The following is a 24,102-nucleotide window of genomic DNA, read 5'->3' on the forward strand; positions in this document are numbered from 1 at the left end:
TGGGGCAACACTGCTCACCTCACATAGGCAATACAGACAGTGTTCACACTTTATACTAGATCAGACATGACTGGGGTAACCTTAGACACATAAAGCATTGTTGGATGTTAATTGAGCTCCATAGGGCTTGAGCCACTACCTGCGTAGAGTTGGCCCCTTCAAATCAAGAAACCAGTAGTATTTTTCTAGAAAAAGAGGTGCTGGAACTCACCATGAACACCTCCCTTGTTCTCTTATAATGGTAATGGCACCCACCTGCGAGGTGATGGAACTCAGTTCTGGTGAGTTCTGGCTGGGGAAAAAGCCCAGAGAAAGACAAACTGTTAAAAGAGAATCTAGCATGTCTTTGTAGGCCCATTTCAAGATCCTACTGGAGGCAAGGTCTACCAGAGGTCCAGAAACCTCTTAAGGGAACAGGAGGAGCAGCCCAAGGGTGAGAGGCTGTATCCAGGAAACCTCCAAAAGCAAGCAGAACAATTTGCAATATTAAGCAAGCCCTAAAGTCTAACAATGCCCATTTGTACTCCAAAGTAGAAATGAATTCATTGTGTTGTGAAAACTTTGGTCAGCTTGGCATTGCAGTAGGACAAACCAAGCAACTATGCTGTTAAATGATTAACAGACTGCTTGGAAACAAATTTTAGGCTCACCATGTCAAACATATGGTATCTTTCTTGGGGGCCATAGAACTCTAAGGGTGGCTAGTTAGTTGGCCACATCCCAGAACAAAGAAACACATCCTCCCCGGCTCCCCGCCTTACCCTTTCCTTCCTTTCCCCCTCTCTGCTTCCTGCTTAGCCCTCAGATCCTCACTCTCTGGAGTATATACTTTTAGGAGAAATTTCCTTGCACCTGCTTAAGACGTGATGTAACTGTAGTAATAATTCACCCAAGGCAAATATTGGCTGAAAATTTACTGTTCTTTCTTCGCTTCTACTTAACATTTAGAAGCTGTACTTTGGGGCCTGATCCAGAACTCCAGACAGTACCTTAGCTTTAAAACCACAAAATAGTTGCTAAAATACCTGGACATTCACTTTCTTCTCTTTTGCACATAACTGACTGAGGGAAGGCGGTGATAACCAGACCGCATGCAAAAGGAACTAGAAGGTGAGTCAGGTTGATTATGGTGGAAGGAGAGTCGGCCTTGGATTGTGGAGGCCTGTTCGCAAGCCCCTGCCCTTTTCTAGGCTCCCACAGTAACTTAGATCTGAGAATGACCCAGGAAAAATCAAAACACATTTGGTACACTGATTTCAAAGTACACAGCTAGAGATGGAAAAGCAGAACCTGAGCACAAGAACACCCTCCAGTAACTGCCATTCAGATACTCCACCAGGGCTCTTTCCAATTTGCTCTTTCCAATCAGGGTGGCTAATTTTCAGTCAGGATGCTGCTCATTTGGAGGATCCCCCCACAACCTAAATAGCTTTGTCAACCCCTCCGCCAGCTACAAGTCACCATAGGTGCAGGCGGTATTGGATCAAACAGCCGCTATACCATTATAAAATGCACGTGCAGAAAGGCTCTTTGTCTTGCATATTTTAGGGGATAAAAAAACACTTTTCAATGCAAAGTTTCCTAGTGATTTGTAGTTCTTGGTAGACTGCACTAGAATGAGGATTTGCTTTTAGCGCTCATTCACTCAATGGTTAAGTTCTTGTATGATTTTCAGTCTTTCTTGAAACACTTTTTTCTCAAGATATGTTGCTTTTTCACAAGCTTTTGAGGAACCCCAAACAGTAGCCGAGGTTATCTGAGATGTTATGTTTAATTGAAGGGAAAAGGAAGAAAATACTGTGACTCCTCAGCCATTTTTCCAGTTTGTTTGGCCTGTAACAAGATATGACTGAAGCTCCAAGTGTTTGCTTGACTGTCTATTTTACAGATGCTTCAAATAATCACCAGCTCTTTTTTAAAAACCAAAACCACTGTCCAGTTTATGTGAAAATGTTCAGCAGTATTGAGGTGGGGGAAATCCTTCTCTTTACTCCTTGCCAAGCATTAAGCTGCCCCCGCTTGTTTCTTAGCCATCATGTGGCCAAATTTGACACCATCCTTGCCTGAAAGGGAGTGCCCATGTGACTAATTTAGTAAGAAGAAGAATTAATAAGCAGCCAGGAGGGGAAAGGATGAACATGTGCTTTTTCAGAAGAAATTTGCACTCCATCCAAATCTCTATCTCCAACATAAAAATCAAAACTGGCAAATATTCAGCAGAACCTACATAAATATAGACAACACTCATCACTTTATGTAATGGATTCTGCTGGGAAAGGATCCTGCGAGCTCTAATGCTCTCTCTCTCTGCGTGCAATCTTCTTCCTAGCCTCATCTTTCAGTTTATTGGATAAAGATCTGTCTGAGCAAATGTTTTCAAGGCCATTGGGCCACATGCATACCTTTCCAATGCACGTTGCCTCCGGCTCGCTGATCAATGACTTCCTGCATGGATCCTGGAATGCTGTGGGAAGCGGCATATACAATTCCCTGCACTCATTTAGCTGCTGTTCTGTCAAAAGATAAAGATGTCCTGGCCTGGATTCAGCTTAGAAGGCATATGAAGTATATCAGCTGAGGCTGGATGGAGCAGAATAAACTGATGGCCAGTCCGGATATTGCTTCTATTTCTGGGACGTGGTTGCTTTCAAAGCCAATGCACACTGATTTATCTAAAAGCCCAGGTGCATAGGAATACAATATGCATTATCGCTGTGAAAAAGCAAAAAGAAAAAGCCTTCCCTCATTTTTGAAACCAACCGGTGCAATAAAGATAAAATGATAGTTGCCCCTCTCCAGTTTTAGGGAGTGGTTGTGCAAGGAGTCCCCTTTAGCAGTCCTGGATGGAGAGCAGAGAGCAGAGCTTGCAAAAGGGGACATGCCAGGGTCCTTAGTGTCTTGATCCAGCTCTGCACAGTTTTGGCCCTGTCAGAAGCAGTAAGCTCTTGCCTCTGGTGTAGGCGGAATGAATCTGAACTAAGCCTAGGGCTTATAGTCCTTGTTGCAGAAACGAAGGCCCTTTCACTGGCTCCCTAAACTGGGTTGGGCTTCACCATTCACTAGATGTGGCCACGATTACAATTGAAATTGCAGCAAAGTGCTGCTTCCCTGCCCTCCTGGGGCGTTGTCAGCCAGTCAGTCTGACTCTAGGCAGTGTCTCATATTAGTCCTACTCATGTAGTCATGGAAGTGGTTGTGGTTGCATAACTTTGTAGTGCGGGAATAGTTAGGCATTAGATTAAAGGCAGAATTGGACATTCATTGGTTTTATATGAGTACTGCATGATTTTGTGCCCTGTGATAGTTCTCCATGCAGGACTGGTAATGTGTGAGCATTTTTAATATTTAATGCTGTATTGTTTTTAACATTTGATTGGGAGCCACCCACAGTGGCTGGGGAAACGCAGCCAGATGGGCGAGGTATAAATAAATTATTATTATTATTATTATTACTATTATTATTATTAAGCACTCCAATGTGAGAAAGTCCACAGCAGGGGTTGCTTGTGTGGCACTTGTGGGGCGGTGTCTTCCAGTGGTCACCACAAAGCCTCTGAGCACCTCATTTCCTGCTTCCTTGGTCGCAAGGTGGTGTGCATGGAAAGGGTGGCACTCATTCCAATTTCTGCTGGATAAAACATTTATCCAGATCCTTTTGGAACATTAGGTGGTGTGCACTGTCTTTCTTCTTGAGGGGGGAGGGACAAGACCAGCGATAAGAAGGGGTGGTACCCATGGCAAACTCCCTCAAAACTCCAAATGTACCCCCAGGCTTAAATACACTGCTGGCACCTGGAGTTGCAGTCCACTAGCTATGTGGGGAAGTCCCTCTTGATCAGAAATGGCCACACACCTTCCACTGAAATGCCCCAGGTGCTTCCCAGGTGCTTCCCACTCCTCCAGAGTGCTGTGGTTCAGCACCACTGTGCTCTTTGCAGAAGAGAGCCTGGAGGCCCCGGAGAGGAATAGGCTGGTGGATCGCCAGATGTGAGAGTGGCAGGAGATTTCATGGCATTGGGAGTGGTTGGGCACATTGTAGCACAACTGATGCAGAAGCAATGCACCTCGCTGGGAGCATGAAGTGAGGTGGGGGTGAGTGGGGAGAAAACAGGACGACACATGGGGTCCCCTTCATAGCCACAGAACCATGAGCAGGTTCATTTCATATTTAAATGAGAAATACATTATTCTGTGGGAGAGATATCCCAGATATGTAGATGTCCCTTTCCTCCATCCTTCAAACATATATTCACACATTCTTTTCTTTACGTTATTCCGCTATCTGGGAGAGGCAACCTATTATCAGGCTCAATTAACAGTTGCCAATTTGTCAGCCCAAGATTAATTGTATTGCTACTGTTGCTTCCTAAAATACAGGCCTGGAATGGAAAAAATGCTGAGCTTCCCTGAATGAAGCCGTAGCTGTGAGAATGGCGCCTTCCTAATTAAACAATGGGGAAATGCCCCCATCAGAGATGCATCACAGAATGGGAGAAAATGAGAACATGTGAGTTCCCGTCAGCTGTCAAAGATCCTGCTTAGAAAACTACCAGTATATTTATGCCCTTGGGCAAGGAAGAGACAGGCTTCCCTTGGGAACCACGCATCCATTTAACTCTTTATTAAGTACTCAGCTTAAAATGCCCTGTATTATCTTGAACACACTCTAGAAATTTGGCAGAGTTACCCATCAATATTATTGGAGCCTCTTTGGTTACAGTACTTCAAAAATAAAGCAGCCTGACTTGCTCTGATAGGCAGAAATTGGGGCAACACAACTGCACTATTAAAGGCCCCTCATTAGCCTCTGGCTGACCTTGACAATTCTGTGTCTCTCCAAGTCTTCCACCAATTGCCTTTATGGGGAGCTTCTTCATTCTCCCAAGACACAAGGGTGGACTGTGCGGCTCACTCCTTTTTCACCCCTCCTTTCATAGGCACATGCCACTCTTGTGTGCAGAGTCATACACCCAGTGAGAGGGGATCCATTGAAAAATACACACATTAATAATAATTACTTTTCATTTGCTTTCCCTGCTTTTAAGGCCACCAGTTTTATAACTGGCTGGTTGCTTTCGGAAAAAAAGAGCATCTCAGTGTGTCAAAACTGCTGTTGTTTAATTTGCAAGAGGCTCAGTAATACTATGCTGAGTGACAATATGCCTTGTAGTTACATAAGCTCCGAACTATTTTGCAGCGCAAGAGATGGCGTGTGGCATGTGTGCCTTTTCTCACTTCCATATGCACAGGGAGGACTTCCGCATTTGCCTTGCAGGTTGCCTTGCACAGTTGCCTCAGATGATGTGGGAAAAGAGGAAGCCAGCAGGTAAAGGTAAGGTGCATAAGTGCAGAGAATGGGCGAACAGACGAGTGAATGTGGAAAACATTTCCCCTTGCCTGAACCAAAAAGGTAGCAGGACAAATGCTGTGCCGTTTTCCTTTTTCCTTGCTGCCTCAGATGATAGCCAGCTACAGCCACAGGTTGCCTAAATGTGCTGCAGGTTTGTATTCCTGCCTGAGGACATGGCTGCCAGTGGCTTGGGAGCTGCACACAGAAAGAACAAATTTCTGGTTGTAGGCTTGTAGCCACCACAGTGCGGGCGCCAGCACTTCACTCACAATTATCATGGCTTGAACCCTAAAGGGATCGCTACTAACTGTTATAAAAGATTGTGAGTCTCTTTGAAAGTCTGCCACTTGGTTTAGAAGGTAAACAGTGAACATATGGACAGTTCTGTTTCAACCCATCAGAGGGCAATAGTGCAAATGGGCATCCAGTCGTAACATCTGATTCTATAACTGTATTTTCTAAGCAAAACATTTAAGAGACCCCATTAATAGAATCCTATGTAATTTTATTTCATTTCATATATATATGGGGGGGGGGTAAATAAAACCTCCCTTATCCAATCAACCGAGGGCAGCTAATGAAAACCATTGGAAATAATAAAACCCCAGCATTCCTTTTGTAGCCTTTCATTAGTATTAATAATTTCAAAATAATCTTAGGCTTTGATCCTATCACACTGCTAATTGCAGCCTAGCTGTCTGGGAATTGTGGTTTGCTTTTCAGCACACGGGCACCCCAGTCTTATGGATCTCTGTGACCTTTGTTCCAGTCTCTGTTGCAGATGGATGAGAGACAAGGGTTGTGTGCACATTGTAACTTGAAAGCACATTGGGAGCACATTCTTTCCCTCAAAGAATTCTGGGCACTGTAGTTCGTTATGGGTTGCTTGGAAATGAAACTCTGTGAGAGGTAAACTACAGTGACCAGAATTATCCAAGTGCTTTGAATGGGCTTTAAAGGAATAGAGCGCACACAACCTGAATATGCATAATATGCAGCCCAGTCCAGAAGCCACGGCTACCCGGGTCAGGAAAGCCGTCACTTCCCAGGAGGAAGTGAAGATCTAGATTTGGTCCTGGCCTCTATACCAATGAACAGCTGGTCACTGCTGTCCTTGACTATCCGAACATGCAATTGTAATTAAAGACACTAAATAAATGTTTTGCTAATTCCAAATGGGAGGCATTCTGAAGCCTGGCTGTAAGGAAAAACTCTTATTTCCAACTTCAGATAACCTCATTTGGACCAGGACCTTGGTACGGGGGCAGGGAGGGGGAATTAACCCTGATGAAATTGCTCCATGAAGCTATGTGCCCTTCAAAGAAAAACTTACTGCTACCACTGCTACTATCTTCCCCTTCCGAGAAAATAGCAGCTTGAGATGTGCTTCTCATCAGGAGACTGGCATGGGAGAATGGCATGTTTGGCCCCCTGTCTCCCTTATTTCAGTCCTGATTCTGTGTTTTATATTGTAAACCACCCTGTGTTCTTTGGATGAAGGGTGGTATAGAAATTTAATAAGTAGCAGCAGCAATATGCCTGTATTTCAGTAATTCAGATATGAGGCATGATTTATGCTGCTAGCCTATCTCTGGTTTCCATAAGGTCTACACAACACTCAGAGAGAAGGAAATGCCCAACTGTTAAGTCAGCAAACAGATGAATGCAGTCCTCACCTGCACTGACACAGACCAAAGGAAAAGTTGCTTTTGTAAGCCACCAGGTATCAAAGAGTATCAGCCTGAACAATTTATCACCTCTAGTAAGTACAGTACAGGTCACTTTAGAATTAAAGCAAATGTACCTTTGGCAGAGAATTTCTTCAAAAACAATTGTTCTGCTATGGCATCAGAGCATGTGAATTGAGCACATTCTGTGATGGACTTTGATAGGTTGCTATCTAAGCAAAGTTCTACATTTTTAAGACATGTATCAGAACCTGTAGGACTTAATTAGCAAATGTAAAGATCCCACTAGCTGTAATTAATGTAATCCAACAAGACTCTGGGATTAGCAGATGGATAAAATCTCTTTCAAAATTGTGCCTCTACAGAAAAATGTGCATTCAGATATCCAAGACAACATAGCACTTGGCATCAGCACTGGAATTCCACCATCTGTATTCTGCAATGCGTATGTCATCACAAGCCCCAAACTTTAAAGGGTTTCCCCCCGCTCTTTAACATTTGGTACCCAGATTGTGCATATTCCCCTGATTAAATTATTGCCTTACACCCCAACCACTTTAATAGTCTAACCTAATATGACATCCTTTGTGCTGAAGGGCTCAATTTCCTGTAGTGCAGTTGCACTAAGCCACATCATATTAATTATCTCCCATGTTGATCTATTCACTTTCCACCACATGCTGGGCTTTGGCCTCCTACTCATACCAATTTTACAGTCCTGTCAACACCACAGACTTCACTTGAGTGTCTCCCGATTTACAACTAGTGGGAGAGAAGAATCAACACCATAATAGCCTGGACTACTGATACCTCTTCTAGTGGTAATAATAATTCTTGGGGTTGAGTCTGCTCATTTCACCTCCTCCAGCCAGACCTCTAGGGGAAAGAGCATTCCCTTGAACTCATCCATTGTTGCTCCACCACAAACACAAATTTACACCTGGTTTTGGGAGAAGCAGCAACTGACCAGAAACCACAAATAAGCCAAGCATAGAGATCTGATCCACCATAAAAAAGGTGACTGATGAGGTCCAGAGCAGTCCCTTTTTCAGTGGACATGCAACTCTATGGGGTCAAGGGAAATTTCAGACACTAGAAAATGAATTTATTGACTTCCTGGCTGGGTGTGGCAAGGGAAAGTGAACTAGCTCAGCTCCCAGTAGCCAACCTTTTCTGGCCAAGTCTCATTATGACATGCTAGTTTAACATGTGCAGGGAGATTCTGTTGTGTGGAGGGGCGCCAGGGTAAACTATTTTGAATCAAGTAGGATTGGCCTGACAGCAGTATAGTTGATAAGGATCTAGGACTCTGAACAGATCACAACTTAATGTCCTGGCCTACCTGGCAGACAGACAGCATGCCAAGATCAAGTCCAAAATCCAAGGGTCAATCAGCATCCACAAATTCCGCAGTCTGAGATCCAAAGTTGAAAGCTGAAGGTCAGGAAATGAGGTCCCGGGTCGATCAGCATCTGCAAAGTCCACAGTTCAAAATCCAAAGTCGAAAGCTGAAAGTCAGGAAACAAGGTGCAGGGTCAATCCAAGTCTGGATGCAGTCCAGCATCATGCCTGAAGTACAAACCCATGGAGGTCCAGGAGCATCCAAAACAAGGCCCCTCAGCATGGCCAGTGGAGCAGACACAGCACCTCAGCTCTGCTGCCTTCTGATCCTGTGTTTGCTGATTGAGGCCTGTGACCCTCACCTGCTCTCCGCTTGCCCCAGCTGAGGAATCACAGGCCTTCTTCCCCACCTGGCCAGCTAGTGAACTAGGCTGCAGGCCTTGGCCTGCCTCTGCTTCCTGGAGTGTCCCACCCACTGTTCCCTACATCTCAGGATACGGCGTGCTTGTGGGGACGGTGGTTTCTCAGGGATGGGGCCCTCTCTGGGTTCCGCTGCTTGGCTTCCTGTGCACTGGCCCAGCTGCACCTCTCACTGGGATCCTCTTCTTCCAGCTCATGACACTTAACATGAACCACCATTGTGATGTTGCATGGAGGTGGAAAAGTGAATGCAATTCTAGGTTACAACAAGTATAGTGTTTAGATCAAGAGAAGTAATAGTACCACTCTATTCTGCCTTGGTCAGACCCCATCTGAAGTACTGTGTCCAGTTCTGGGCACCACAGTGTGAGAAGAATATTGACCAAGATGACAAACAGTCTGAAAACCAAGCCTTATGAGGAACAGTTGGGGGAATTGGAAGACAGGAGTGCCTGGCGTGCTCTAGTCCATGGGGTTACGAAGAGTCGGACACAACTAAACAACAAAGCCTGAAGAAGATGAGACTGATTGAAGATATGATAGGTATCTTTGAATATCTCAAAGGCTGTCACATGGAAGACGCAGCAAGCGTGTCTTCTTCTGCTTCTTCTGCTCCACAGGGTAGGGCCTGAACCAATGGATTCAAATGACAAGAAAGGAGATTCTGACTAAACATTACAGCACTGGAGCAGACCCCCTCGGAAGGTGGTGGACTCTTCTTCATTGGAGGTTTTCAAACAGAGGTTGGATGGCCATTTGTCAGGGATTCTTTAATTGTGTTTCCTGCATTGCAGGGGGTTGGACTAGATGGCTCTGGGTGTCCCTTTTACAATCCTATGATTCTATGAAGAGTTTTAGAAAGTTTGTGAAATGGCATGGAAATCTAATGTTCAAAGCTAAAAAGTGTGTGGGGGGGTGAGCTACCACTGGGTGCTCTTACGTGCTCAGATTTGCCTAAAGAATTTCTTTGGATCCCAATCAATATATTTAAACAAATAACTGAACAGAAAATGTGGCTTCTAAGAAGATTATACAAGGATCACTTGCACATTAACATCTAACTGACTTCAATGGAACTATGCAAGTGCACCACAGAGCTATAGATCAAAAGAGATTGCACTAATATACTTAGTGCAAAACCCCTTTTCTCATAGGAGGAGACATGAAGGACAATGGGCAGATGGAACTGATTATGAGTAAATAAATAGTTCATTATGAATCCAAATGATATTAAAACCAATAGGATAATCTCCATCTGACTAGCAAGCCGAGCACACATATACACACTAGGGAATTATTTCTTAAGTTCCTTGTGAAAACAACAATGAATTGATTTCTTCAGGCAAGTGTGATGCTTGCAGTAATTAGATGGGTGGGGGACATTAAGAGATGTGGCCGGTTGAAAGGCCATGGGGAGCGCCAGGAATTTTTATTTGAACATTAATGCTAGGAAATAGAAAAGCAGGCCGAGGCTGGTCTTTTGACCTCCAGCTGGGGGGGAAATCATTTACTTTTTCCAAGTTAAGCCCCTTGACTTGATCAGCAGAGTGTATTTTGAACTTTGGGAATTCCTCAGTAAAGTGAGAGGGAAATTTGGCCTAAAATGTTTGTCAGCTTAAAATCATCTAGAACTAGTTTGTAGGAACAAGTTATTTTGTAGACAGCACATGTGTAAGCAGAAGTAGAGAAGTATGAGTTCCAGGGAGCATATTGCAATTAGTTGCCAGAACTGCTTTATATTCCAATCCTCTTATTAGTTTTCATCCAAGTGAAACACCCAGCGTTGGAGACTTTTGAACCAGATGTGGCTTTGTCTGTACACCAAATGAACTGAACGCAAATGGGTCTTTTAGGAAAGCACTGAATAACGGTGTCATTTCTGTTAGCCAACACTAAGACACAACTTGGAATACGGGATGATTATTTCAGGAACTGATCACTGCAAATATCTTTTTTTGCTCCCTGAGCTCATAGGTTCCAATCACTTTTCCCATCTCCACGCAGTTTGAGCCCATATAGAAGAGAGCTTCACTAAACATACCTGAGGTATGGCAAAATCCTCCCTGCCATGTGACAGTTTGCTAGTGGATGGCCAAACTATCACAGCACAAGAGACCTCAAACGGAGATAGTCTGGTCATCTACGTATATGGCATGACCATGATTGCTCAGATACATGTGTCTCTGACACAGATCTAAAACAAATTATTGTGTCCTAAGAGTTCTTAGGAACATCGAAGGCTTGGGGAATTAGTCTGGTACCAGAGGAACTATTTTGCCCCAGGCCCTGACCTCGTCAGGCATCAAAGTCTCTCCAGCCCCTCTATTCCAACTGGAGAACTGACCTGGCTTAGAAACTAGGACCTTAGCCAAACAAACAGGAGTGTAACTTAGGACTATGGCTCTAGATAGCAGAGGATCACTATAAAGTCTCTGTGAGGCAAAGACAGACATTGTGACTTAACCCAGAAAAGAGATTTTTAAAAGAGAAAAGCTGAAGAAATATCAACTTGTACACACACACTTCGTTACAAGATGAAAGTTGGAAGGCTAACTCAGAAAGAAAGGGGGCTGACTGAGAGTGAGAGAAAGGACAAGAATAAGGGAGGAAGAAAGCTTTCTTTTAAAAATATCCTTAAATAATCTGCTGAGATGACTGAAAACAGGGGAATCCTTGGCAGTAAATAAAATCCAGGAAAAGGAGAAAAGGATTCATGTTGGGTTTATTTAAGGCTCATTTTTGCAACTTTTATAGGTAGACAATAGAACAAAAGCAAAGTTACAGTATAATTCTAAGCATATTTCTTTCCTTGGCAGTCAAGCCCACCAAATCCCAAGTACTCTACAAAAAAAATTCCTTCCAGTAGCACCTTAAAGACCAACTAAGCTTTCGTGTGCATGCACACTTCTTCAGATACACTGAAACAGAAGTTTCCAGACCCTTCTATATAGTGAGAAGGTGGGGAGGGGTATTACTCAGAAGGGTGGTGGGAATGGGTGATTGGCAGATAGCTGTGATGAGCCTGTTGACGACTCTTAACGACTGCAATAGGTCTTACAGGAAAAAGCAAGGGATGAGAAGTGGCTTTGTCATGTATAATGAGATAAGAATCCAATGTCTTTGTTCAGACCAGGTCTCTCAATGGTTTTAAGTTTGGTGATAAGTTGCAATTCAGCAGCTTCTCTTTCCAGTCTATTTCTGAAATTCCCTTGGAGTAAAACAGCTACTTTGAGATCTTGTATAGAATGTCCTGGGAGATTGAAGTGTTCTCCTACTGGTTTCTCTGTCTTGTGATTCCTGATGTCCGATTTATGTCCGTTTATTATTTGGCGTAAGGTCTGGCCTGTTTGTCCAATATAGAGAGCTGAAGGACACTGTTGGCATTTGATGGCATACACAATGTTAGACGATGAGCAATTAAACAGTCCCGAGATGGTATGTGTGATGTTGTTGGGGCCAGTAATGGTGTTGTCCGGGTGTATGTGGCAGCAAAGTTGGCATCTGGGTTTATTGCAGGCTCTGGTGCCAGTGTCCGTGTTAGGTCTGGTTGTAGTATTATTGTGGGTTAGGAGTTGTTTAAGATTGGGTGGCTGTCTGTAGGCAATGAAAGGTCTTCCTCCCAGAGCTTGAGAAAGAGAACTGTCATTGTCCAGGAGAGGTTGTAGATCTCTGATGATGCGTTGTACTGTTTTAACTTGGGAGCTGTATGTGATGACTAGAGGTGTTCTGTTATTTTCTTTTTTGGGTCTGTCTTGCAGCAAGTTCTCTCTGGGTATCAGTCTGGTCGTTAAGAGTCGTCAACAGGCTCATCACAGCTATCTGCCAATCACCCATTCCCACCACCCTTCTGATTAATACCCCTCCCCACCTTCTCACTATATAGAAGGGTCTGTAAACTTCTGTTTCAGTGTATCTGAAGAAGTGTGCATGCACACAAAAGCTCATACCAAGAACTAACTTAGTTGGTCTTTAAGGTGCTACTGGAAGGAATTTTTTTTGTTTTGACTATGGCAGACCAACATGGCTACCTATCTGTAACAAGTACTCTACAGTTAGTGTATTTTGATTTTAGACTTAAGCAATGAAAGCAGTGCTTAATTTGTCTGAACTGGGCTTTCTGATAGTTTTGCAGCTCTATTTAAACATCTGTCTATATCCTGACTATCATGCCAGGATAGAGATAGATGTTTTAAAAGAGTTCTAAACCGATGCCTAGATCTCCTTTTGCCATTTGTTTTTGAGTAGCAAAAAGTATGCATATCAGATAAAAAGTGCATGTTTCTTTGAAAAATATAAGACCTGGAGACCACCCTCTGTTTTAAAGCAAAATTGGTTTATCTTGCCTTTGAGAAGTTACTAAATATTACCCATATTGTGTGTGTGGCCTGAATTAGATGCTCCGTCATTTTGTTAAGAGTTGTCCTTTGAGGAGCTTTACAAGGAAATACATTATTCTAAATTATTCTTTATCTCAACAGCTGCATAATGCTTACTCTTGATTCCCCCTCTCCCCCCCAAAAAACTGCCTTAAGAAGGAGGAAGTTAATGACGGATCAAAGTTAATGACGGATCCAGACCAAATTACAGAGGTCAGCAGCCTCCAAGTCTGAACTTTGCAAATATTCAGATTTGGATCCAAACATGAGACTTGCTTCAACTGAAAATTGCAGCTCGTTTAAAAAAAATAGTTCATTTGGATTTTTCATATTTTATCCACCCATTCTGGGAAGTGGGCTACACCATTCTTTGCATCTGAACCTAGAAATCGAATGAGATTGGAGCTAGAAATTAACAGAAAAGTACCGGTAACACAGTTTAAAATTTATGTGAAAAGAACTCTGCTTTTAAAGCTCAATACAATAAATTCAGTCCCACTGAAAAGGCTTAGCACATATTTAACGCTCCTACGGAAATCAGTGGGCCTTGGCTGGATTGTGGAAAAAAATAGTGCATTCCTGTAATTCTTTATAATTGTAGCAAACTAAGATTACAGCTAAGGCAAGTGTACAGCAACCAATAGTCCCTTCTATTTAAAGTCAGTTTGGGAGAATAGGAGAAATAAAGGGAAGAAGGTTTACTTGCTATCTGCAACTCCGGTGTTCCATCCCAACTCAAAATCTGCATCAAAAAAGACTGTTTTGCATGGACTGTTGTTAGCACCCCCTAATTCCCTCTCTCCTGACAGAAGCCCCACATAGCTCTTCATCAGAAATTTCCCTGGCCTGGTTTTCATCCTCCCTTGGTGAAATCCACCATATATTGGGAGCTGGTGTGCAAGGCTGAGCCAAGTCTTCCCTAAACGACCACATGAAGTGGTGGAAAACATTTTACAAAAAGTGAAACAAAGCAGTGTTTTAGGGCTTAACTGAGGAACATTGTGTTATTTTTTTATTTACCAAGGTCAGTAAAATGTTCCTAATGTGCTTGTATAAAACAAGGACCTCATGCAATGAGCAATGAAATGAGTTATTTCTTCAGCAGTTGCAAACAGTACAGTTTGCTGTATGTGGTGCTCCCATGAAAAGCAGGGCAATTATCACCCCTCAATCTTGACAAGTTTGATTATCTCACCAGCTTGGTCTCTTAAAAAACTGTGATGTAATTTAGCATTTGGGAAGGTGAGGAATTTCAGGGTAATGCCATTATTTCCATGTTTCGCCACCAATATGTCTCAACTATGGCCTGCAGTAACTCAGCTGTTTCTGGTGCTGAGGACCATTTTCTCATCATCATCAATATTTTTTTTAATTTGTAAAAACAGGCTTTTATTTGCCCCCTGCCATTTCCAGCATCATCATAGATTACGTGGACACATGAAAAACATAAAGTAGTTTATGCATGCTATAATCTACAGATGGAATCGGAAAATGTTACGTGTTGTGAGTGTTGGGGAAATAAAATAACTAGGCCAATATGAGTTTGCAGTGGGATACTATGGATGTATTTGATTCATTTTACAAATGCCCTTGTGAAATCCATATAGGAGCATATGGGGATGGTGCAGGATCATGTCCCAACCAGCACTGCATGTAAGTGCCAACCGTATAGACTAGACTCTTCACTTGGGATGGTGTCCTTTTTTATGTGTTTGAAGGATTTCTATCCCACGTTTCCAAACAAATGTTCAAGGTGGCTAAAAGAATCTACAATTTAAACACTCAATATAATAAAATTAACCAATTAAAACAATACATTATAAATTATAAAAAGAGGCAGTGGCAGAAGATAAAAATTGTAAAAGCTAACATGGCTGTGACATAAAATGAGCCTGCCATACCAAAGGCCTGAAAGGAAGGGAAAGTCTTCTTGTAGTGACAGAAGGTCAAAAGAGAGGGCGGGAGACAGGCCTCCCCGGTAGAGGAGAGCGCCAGAGCCTTGGCCCTACAGTCAACATAAGGCATCATCACACACCTACAAAGGTCTGTGCCAAACCATGGTGATCCCATTTGAGGTTGTTGCCTACTCACTTGTCCTCTCTGACTAAGTAGAGAGAGAAAAATAATAATCTAAATAATAATCCTTTAGGTATCCTGTCCCAGACCATGCAGGGCTTTGAAAGTCATAACCAATTTGAATTGGCATTGGAAATAGATCAGATGTCAATGCAGTTATTGCAATAAAGATGTCACATGCTTCCAACAATCCACTCTGCTGCATTCTGGATGGGCTGAGGTTTATGGGCACTTCTCAAATGCAGTGTTGCATAGAGTGCATTACAGCTACTCAGATGCAAATAAGGCAAGGCTAGATAGGATGGGTGCAGCTGATACCCCAGTCTAATAACACCCATGGCTGCAGCAGTCATCTGAGCATCCAGGTTTATATCCAAGAACTGAAGCACACCCACTATAAAGGTGGGTTTTCAAGAGAAGTACTATCCCCTGCAACACAGGTTGATTCATTTCCCCAGCCGAGCAATTCTCCAGACAAGCAGCACTTCTAAGCCAATGCTGAGTTTGTGGTGGCTTGGAAAAGCCCTGAAAACTGTAGTGCATGCTGGTCATGGTGGGGGTAGATATCAAAGAATGTGCAACCCAAACTTGAAGACAAAGGCTGTACAAATGGTGTGCAAAGGCTGCAACGAGAAGAAGTGAAACTGGCAACCTTTCCCTCACTTCACAGTAAGTTTGAAGTCTTTTCATGGTAGATGTTAAATTTGCAAACTTTCCTTTTAAAGTTGAAATCTAAAGTGAATGGGCTCCTCTCTGTTCAATGTTGTCTTTTTTCTGTGCTGCTCTTGGTAGCTTTTGACTAAACATCTTACTTCACTTAGGGAATTGTATGTAAAGCCTGAAAAGGGCAGTGCTCAAACAGGCAAGCTTTCCTCCAACCTCTGCTGCAAATCCAGAAAAGCCTCTTTATCCTATAAATTGATGAACACATTATCAGCTTCACCTTTACTATATTACATAATGAAATCTCCAGGACTGGTGGCTGAGTGGCTAGCTGTTGCATGAACAGAAGAGAAGAAACCCCACAACTTTTAAAGGGATGGGTTGGAAGAGAAGCACATCCATAAAATATGTGATTTCAGTGAAAATCCAACATCCTATGGTAGAACAGCAGAAAATGCAAGCAAACAACAGACATAACTCAATCTAGAAGAATGGAAAGAGGAGCAATAAGGACAAATGTAAAGACAAATGTAAGGACAAATGACTACTAATCCTGATGGATATGTTAAGGTTGCCATATTTCAAAAAGTAAAAACCAGGACACCCCAAAAGTTGTTGAGCAATTTTTTGATTGACTTGCCTAAGATCCAGGGCACATTTTGTGCCACATTTTGGAAATTCAATTCAATTTACCAACTCAGAAGTATCAGTACAATAAAGGCTCAGCTGGTCTTTATTGGGTCCCAAGCTTGCTGTTTGTTCCAGTTCAGCTTTAAAGAGCAGGTTTTGACAGGAAAACCTGCATTGCTGTCCATTGCAAACATGTTGTGTGGATAAGCCCTCCACTGCAAGCATTATTACGACCAGTCAGTCCCAGTGAACACAGTGCTGCTGCTGCTGCTGCCAGGAGGATGCCACTGCCCCGTCATGTGCCACTGCTGCTGGGCTCCTCAAAATGGGTATGATATCTGAGGAAGAGCTATAATATTCCAGGGAAGCATAGGGATCTTATTGCAGTAAATAAGACTCCATTTACAGCAAATTGAATGGGTTTGAACAGCTCTTGTTAGAGAACCAACATTAGTTAACGTTGGGTTAGTGACACTTAAGTGCATCAATCACCACGATTGGATTTGGAGAGAGGGAATCAGAGGAAGAACTGCTTTTTTGTTCTACACTAGAAGAGGTATGGAGTTATTCTGTTCTGTTCCTCTTCTAATATCAGTTTTCGATTTGTCCCCAAACTCACAAATCCTAGGGTGCACTTGTACACAACAACTTCCATATTTTCACCCACGCCATAAGCTATTGGGGCTGGGCTTGGGAGGGTTATAAGGTAAACAAGTTTAGAAGAGGGGGAAGTTCACAATTTTTGAGTGTAGTTGAAGCTGTGATCCTGCCAAATTACGCACACTCACACACGCAACCTCTAACATCACAGTCATGCATATACATAAGTAATGGGTCAGAGGACTGCACTTCAACTGAAGAAGCAACAAATTTTGAACTAGCTGTGCAACAGTGGTAGTGGCATCAGCCATACCTAGGAGCACCAAAGTTTGAGAAGGCAAATGTAGCAATTCATTCCTGCCTCAACAGCCGGCACTGAACCCTTTTTCAGTTTCTGATCTTAATTTGTGTTCATTAGGCACACCGCAAAATTTGCTGTAATTGCCAAGTTACCAATCCCTTTGAATTAGTTCAGTTTGAAAACACGAATGCCTCATCCACAAACATTCAGAAGAAAGCTAAAAATAAACAAAACAAGTCTCAGAGTGAGTGCCTCTAAAAAACCAAGACTCCAACCCTGATCTAAACCAGACTTCCCCCTCCCCTCTCTTTCTCTTGCCCTTGCACTTATTTTAAGAGAATTGGAAAGGAAAAGGCTTTCATCAGACTGAAACACTGCAATCCTCCCACCCTAATCTCCTGTAGAAGACTTAAAGAGGAACCCGTCTGGAATAAAACATGGAGGGTGGGGGAGTTCTGAAAAATGACTAGCGGCTTAATGCTGTCACTGTCCCATGTTTATTTTTCTTGCTTTGATGTCTGATGTCAAAGAGAAAATAATGTCATCTGCTGGAAACTCAAGCATGTTTGCATTTTGAGGTAATTAGAATTAATGTTGGAGGGCAAAACTAACACCAAGCAATTCCAGTCGTTCCCATGTGAGGAAAACATTCGGTAATGACTTACACTTAATCTAGGACTTGGCAGCTAGTCAGGAGAAACACAGATCCGTGCGACAGAGTAATATTTCAGAAATATATTTTTAATTATTTGCAGGTTTTAAAATGATGGCAAGTGTCCTTGTTGCATCCTCGTACCTTGTTGGGTGCCACTTTCCTGAAATCAACAGAGTTGCACTGCTACAGCCCTTCAATAGGTTCAAAGCCATATTTTCCTGAACCTGGATACCACAAATGTGGCTACATTTTCAAGAGAAAGATCCTGCTGTGTGATCCTCATGGGCAGTTTTTCAGAAACCAACATGCTGAACTCTTCAAACCCTGGCTGCTAATTCTGAGGTCTACGTAGGAGACAAGGCTGTTTCAAAGATCTAACCCACAAATATTTATTGTTGTGCATATTTGCCTGTCTTTTGCTAAGCACTGTTGTTGTCAACAGCTTCTTGATGGGTCTGAAGTGGCAAACCTAGCTGCATTGTTTGCACAGAAGCTCTACCTCCGCTATAAATAAACGCACCTCCTTCTTCTGCTTTTCATTCGGCTGTATGAATGCATCCTACTAAAATCCGAAACCTCCATCTCCATCATTCACAAAAGCTGCATCCAATGAAATGCACTTTTCCACGCTTTCTCATGTTTAGTTCCTAATTTCAGAAAGTGATTTTTCATTGACATCAACAAGGGCAATGCAGCTGTGCATTAAATATTAGGGGAAATCTTGTTGTTTTAAAACTAGTAAAGCGACTAACCAGTAAATCAACTTTAAAAGACAATATATCAACATTATAACTGTACTGTACATTCCAGTATCTAACATATTAGACAACTTCCCTACAATTTTATTGTCCATTTGTTTTCCTTCCCTTAGTCCTATGCAAATAGTGAGTTTTATCACTTCAGTTTCCCAAACGCTGAGACATCTACGAATCGTATCTGTCAGGAACATTCAGTCTCTTTCCAGTTGAAACTTTTAGCAGCAGTTAATAAACACAGTTACTCATTTTAGCAAGAGTCACTAAACACAAAATCAATTCATTTCCTACAGTTTCAACAACTGTTTTCAAATAATTCAGAAATGTGTACAAAGGGCTATGTGGCAAAGAACAGAAATACATTTCTTGAATTTCCTCAGTATTTTCCTCCAGTGTTTATGATAGGAACTGTCCCTTATGTATTGAGAGAATCTTGTCATTATGTACACATTTGGGCAGCAGAACAAGATGTCTAAGGAGGTGCCTGGATTTCGGTTCACTGAGTTCATTCAAAGACAAAGACATCTGTCACTTATGTTGTGGATGAGTGCATTTTACCATAATCCAGGGGCTCAGCTTTGATGATTCTGGGAGTCCCTTTCAGATTTATTATGCTTGCTTTGTGTTTCCTGTTCTGGAAACAGTTGTTAAATGAACGGATCCATTTTAGTATTTTTGGTGGATTTGGTTGCACAATTCAACGTATCACCATTCAGATGACCCACAAGATGTCCAGATGAAACTCTGAGTTTCAGTTCCTCACATCCGCAAAGTGTTTTGAAGCGGGAAAGACAGTGAACACGCACTTTCCTGAGCCCTCTTCTTGGTGCCAACAGTTCTCTCATTGGCTTTTTCTATAAGGGGAATATAACCACATTGTCCTTAGGAATGGAATGCTTGGCTGGCTCCCTCCAAATTTGCCAATGATTGTATTTGGGTTAAATTGTCCTATTTAAATAAAATGTCCATTAGGGATTTGTTGGCATAATAAGAACCTGTACCTAAAGGCACCATTTAGGGAAGGAAAACAATCATCCATTCTCTGCATTTCACAGATATATTTCAGATCAGAAATAATTATTCTGCAGGAAGACCTAAGTTTCTGGTTCTTGAGAGGTATAAAGGGTAATCACAAGAATGCCTCTTAATCTTGAATGTATCCAAGTATGGCCCTTTGCTGAGAAAGTTGCACTGCGCCACCAAAAGCTCTTCCCCAAATCTGAAATGATGCCTTTGCTTGCTCCCTGGTTATATAGGTTTTATACAGTGTTGACATATTTGGGCAAGCATTATCTTGCAAATGTTGCTACATGTTGATAGATGACAGGAGTTTCAGAACCCATAAACTCATGTACCTTGACAAATGGCTGCATTTAGTATTATCTGTAATTGTGTGTTTTCAAGGGAAGCTTTTGTAAAAGGAGATAAAATGATGGTTCCCTTCTAGAAGGGTCGCAAGTAGGATACCCTATTAAATGGTGCTGGGGACTAAGAGAAATTTCCTCAGATCTCTAACTTAATTTGGGGCAGATGCCTTGACTGTTGCTGAACAGAGGACTGTTTTCCTGACACGCCCTTTCCCATAGCTACTAAAAATCATAACAGTCCTGCCCAAATCCCGAGGGCTTTTCATGCTCACCATTAGGGAATTGTGCAAAATGTGATCAAAGCCCATTTAGACACTTCTTTGCTTAAATAACCATAACAGAATAAACCACATGTTTCAGGATAGTCCCAAAAGCTAGCTTTTAAGTGGATGAAATTCTCTTCCATTTCTCTCTTATAAACACAAAAGAAACAGATGGGTATTTGCTTCCGGTATGCTCATTCTATCACCTTCTTGCCTTCAGGGTGATGTATGTTCTGCTTTCCTTATCAGAATACGCTCCCTTCCAATTTCTTGGTTTGTGGGAAGTGATGTCTGTGGCAATCGGCTAATGGCCACAAAATTCTGTTTTTCCACACTGCGAAAAGGCAGGGTGACCACTACCATCAGACAGAGTGAGGCAGCTACCTCTGATGGCTGGAGGATTGAACTCTGTGTGTACCATGCAGCCTGCTCTACACTCCCCAAGCTGCTCTGCTCTCCTCAGCTGCAGCGGACAAGATTGTCCCCATTACCAGCCTTGAAGAACAATTTGATGCCAGTTTGCCTTCAGGCAGCTTTGAATGGGCAGAGGCATCGCGCCCTTTTGCTTCAGGCAGCAGAATGTCTTGGACCAGCTCTGTGCAAAAGCAACATTACCCTGCTTTCTCTTATCTAGTACTTTTCTCTGAACTGAATGCAGAAACAGTCATTTCCTTCAGACAACCCTCAGGCTTGTTGTTTGCAAAGTTGAAATTATTACAGGCTGACATTCAAAAGCTTTCCTCTGTAACCAGGCCTTTGGTCTTTAACCATCTGTGGCCAAATAGAAGTGTGTGGGATATTTTTAATATATTATCCCTTCTCCTTGGTTTTAATGAATCTATGTGGGATTTTGGATTTGCTAGCTTCGAGCCACTCCAAGATGGCGTCGTTAGTGGTAGCTCTATTTTGTGCTCCGCGTTGATAATATAGATTTATCAGTATTTATCAGCACTTTTAAAGCTTTTTTTTTTCTTTTTCCTTTTTTTTAACCGAGCTTAGCAGTTTTAAACTATCACTCTTTTTTTATTAACTGCCAAAGGCCTATTTTTATCCAAAAGAGGCTCAGCAAGCCGCCCTAACTTCACGAAGCTGGTAATTAGCAGACGGGGAGGCCAGCTACTCCTTTGGAAGGACGCCGAGCTTTTTATCTATAAAAAAAAGGAAGGAATTGAAGCAGCTATAACCCCAAGAAACACAAGGCAAGTTCAACCCGATAATTATTCCAAGGGACTTTTGGTTTTTTTTTCTGCTTTGTTATACTGCCTAGCTACTTTACTGGTTACGTCGTGAGGCTGTTGAATGAGGGAGAAAGACCTAGTTGAATTTTAAACGAAACAAGGCACAGTATGAAAGCTTAAGACCAGTAATATTTTCTAACATTTTAAATGACTGATACCTCACAAGCCCCGATGTAAATTGCTGGAGAAACTAACAAGTTGGAGAGGTTGGAGAGGTTTAGGAGGCAACTTCCACAAATCGGCATTTCTGCTATTGTTTACTCCAGCTTAGAACAAAAGATAAGCCGCCGTTAAGCAAGCACCCCCTACCATATATCCATATATACCCATATACCCACTATGGTCCTCACCAGGAAAAAATACAAGGACCAAGGAATTTTGCCTAATTCACCACAGAGCCCGATGGAGCGCCGAAGGAGACAAAGTAAAATTACCAGCTACTTTCCTCAAAAAGACTCGAGCAAGAGAACTCAGAATGAGAGTATCCTAGATGTAGCTATGCCTTTGCCACTCACAGTGTTGGATTGGTCAACACAGCTAAAGGACTTGCAAACAAACAACAAGAGGACAAACCATCCAACAAATTTGGCCCAAGAACTTGCCATAGCAGAGAATGCTACAAAGGCTAATACAGCCAACACACCTGATGCCAATCCTCATTTGTCACCGCTGGAACTTGGAGGTAATCTTTCAACCCATTGGATGAAAGCCAATGACTGCGGAACAGAAATGTGGGGTGATTATCTTCAGGAGCAGATATACCAGATTTCTAAGGATCTCCTTAACGTTAAAAATTTTTTAGCGATAACAAACGGGCTGCTCCTGACCCTAGTGGATAATTTCAAACAACATGTGAGCGCTTCAGACCAGAATACAAATCCCCTAGCCAGCCCGGATCCACCACTCCCCAGCAAACCCCGGAGGAAAAAAGCTGAGCCTAAGATGAAGAAAAGCAAAAATATGAAAAACCTAAGGCGGCTTAAGACAACTCACCGTACCTGTAAAAAATATTGGCAGAAGCTCTTTAACCTTCTTCCATCCCTTTCTACAAGTGGAACAAACAAATCCAACTCGAGTGCCATCAAAGAGACACGTAAAGTAGATACACCCATAAAAGAATCTAAATCAAGTTTTGAAGAATCAACACCGAGCTGGGACAAAGGAACTAATCCATCTACAGTTATACCGCCCCAGAGTCCTCTTATGGCCAGCACAGAATCTGTAGACAGAGGTGAGCAGGCGACCCAAACTATTGAGGGGAACCACTCCTCCCAAGCTCGACAGATGTTGTGTCCCAAAAGAGAATGGAGTTTAGTCCTAATCCCACAAAAGCTTGTTTTTGCTAATTACCCCAAACCGCCTAGATTTTATGCAGGGTTGGACCGTATAGACCACTTTTTGTCCATTATAAGTGGCATTTTACCGGGGGTAGTAAAAGCAACTGACATAGCCGCTATAGAGTATCTACATCAAGATGATTGCTCGGTACGAGCATTGATTACTTTTTTAGACCATAATCTGGCCAGTTTCATTTTTAGAGCTAAAAACCTATTCAAAAAAGAAAGAATAGTCCTATTAAGAATATTTGAAAATAGAGCACCTGCAACCTCTCTGATGGGGCCCAAGAGCATAGGAATGGAAGTTCACAAAAGGGAAAAAACCAACCACCAAAACCATCGAAATAGAAAGCATAAGTTCCAGCAGGATCATCTCCATCAAACAGTACCAAATGAAAAAAAGGAAGCCCCACATCCAACTGGCGTCTGGCCTCTCACGTGTGATAGTGAGGACTCCGCTTTGGAGGAAGAACTCTCGCTGATAAAGCGATTCTGGTCACTGCATTCTCCAGCTCAAACTGAGATCCTGAAAAGACTTGATTTACTTCGAAGCAGACTAGAAAAAAAGGATGATCAAGGTGAGACAATGAAGGACCCTTATGTGCAGCCCATATCTCCCAAATGTCTGGTGGATAAGAAGACAGTGGGAGGCACCTTTAAATGTGTAGACGTGGAATTACAATCTGAGCCCCCTGTGATGTACAATAAAGTAAGACCAAATCAAGGTGTGAAACCTCAAAGCTCCTGGCACAGCTATCTTAAATTGTCTCCGAATGAATTAGCCTCCCCCCCAACTCCAAAATCTAGCCCCAAATCACCAAGAAAAGAGGATCACTACACTCTCTCCAAGCAGTCATCCTCGAAAAGAGCCAACGGGTGTGTTTTTTTAGACACCAACGAATTGCTGGACGTGGTGGTGACATAGATCCAGCTCCCCGAAGGGCCCGGGGCCTAAAAGTGCTGTCTTGGAATATCGCGGGTTGGCACGCCAAGAAAAATAATCAACAATTTTTGTGCTACCTTAAGCAATTTGACATCATCT

Source organism: Podarcis melisellensis (genome assembly GCF_964234715.1).
Source record: "Podarcis melisellensis genome assembly, chromosome: 12".
NCBI classification, from domain to species: domain Eukaryota; kingdom Metazoa; phylum Chordata; class Lepidosauria; order Squamata; family Lacertidae; genus Podarcis; species Podarcis melisellensis.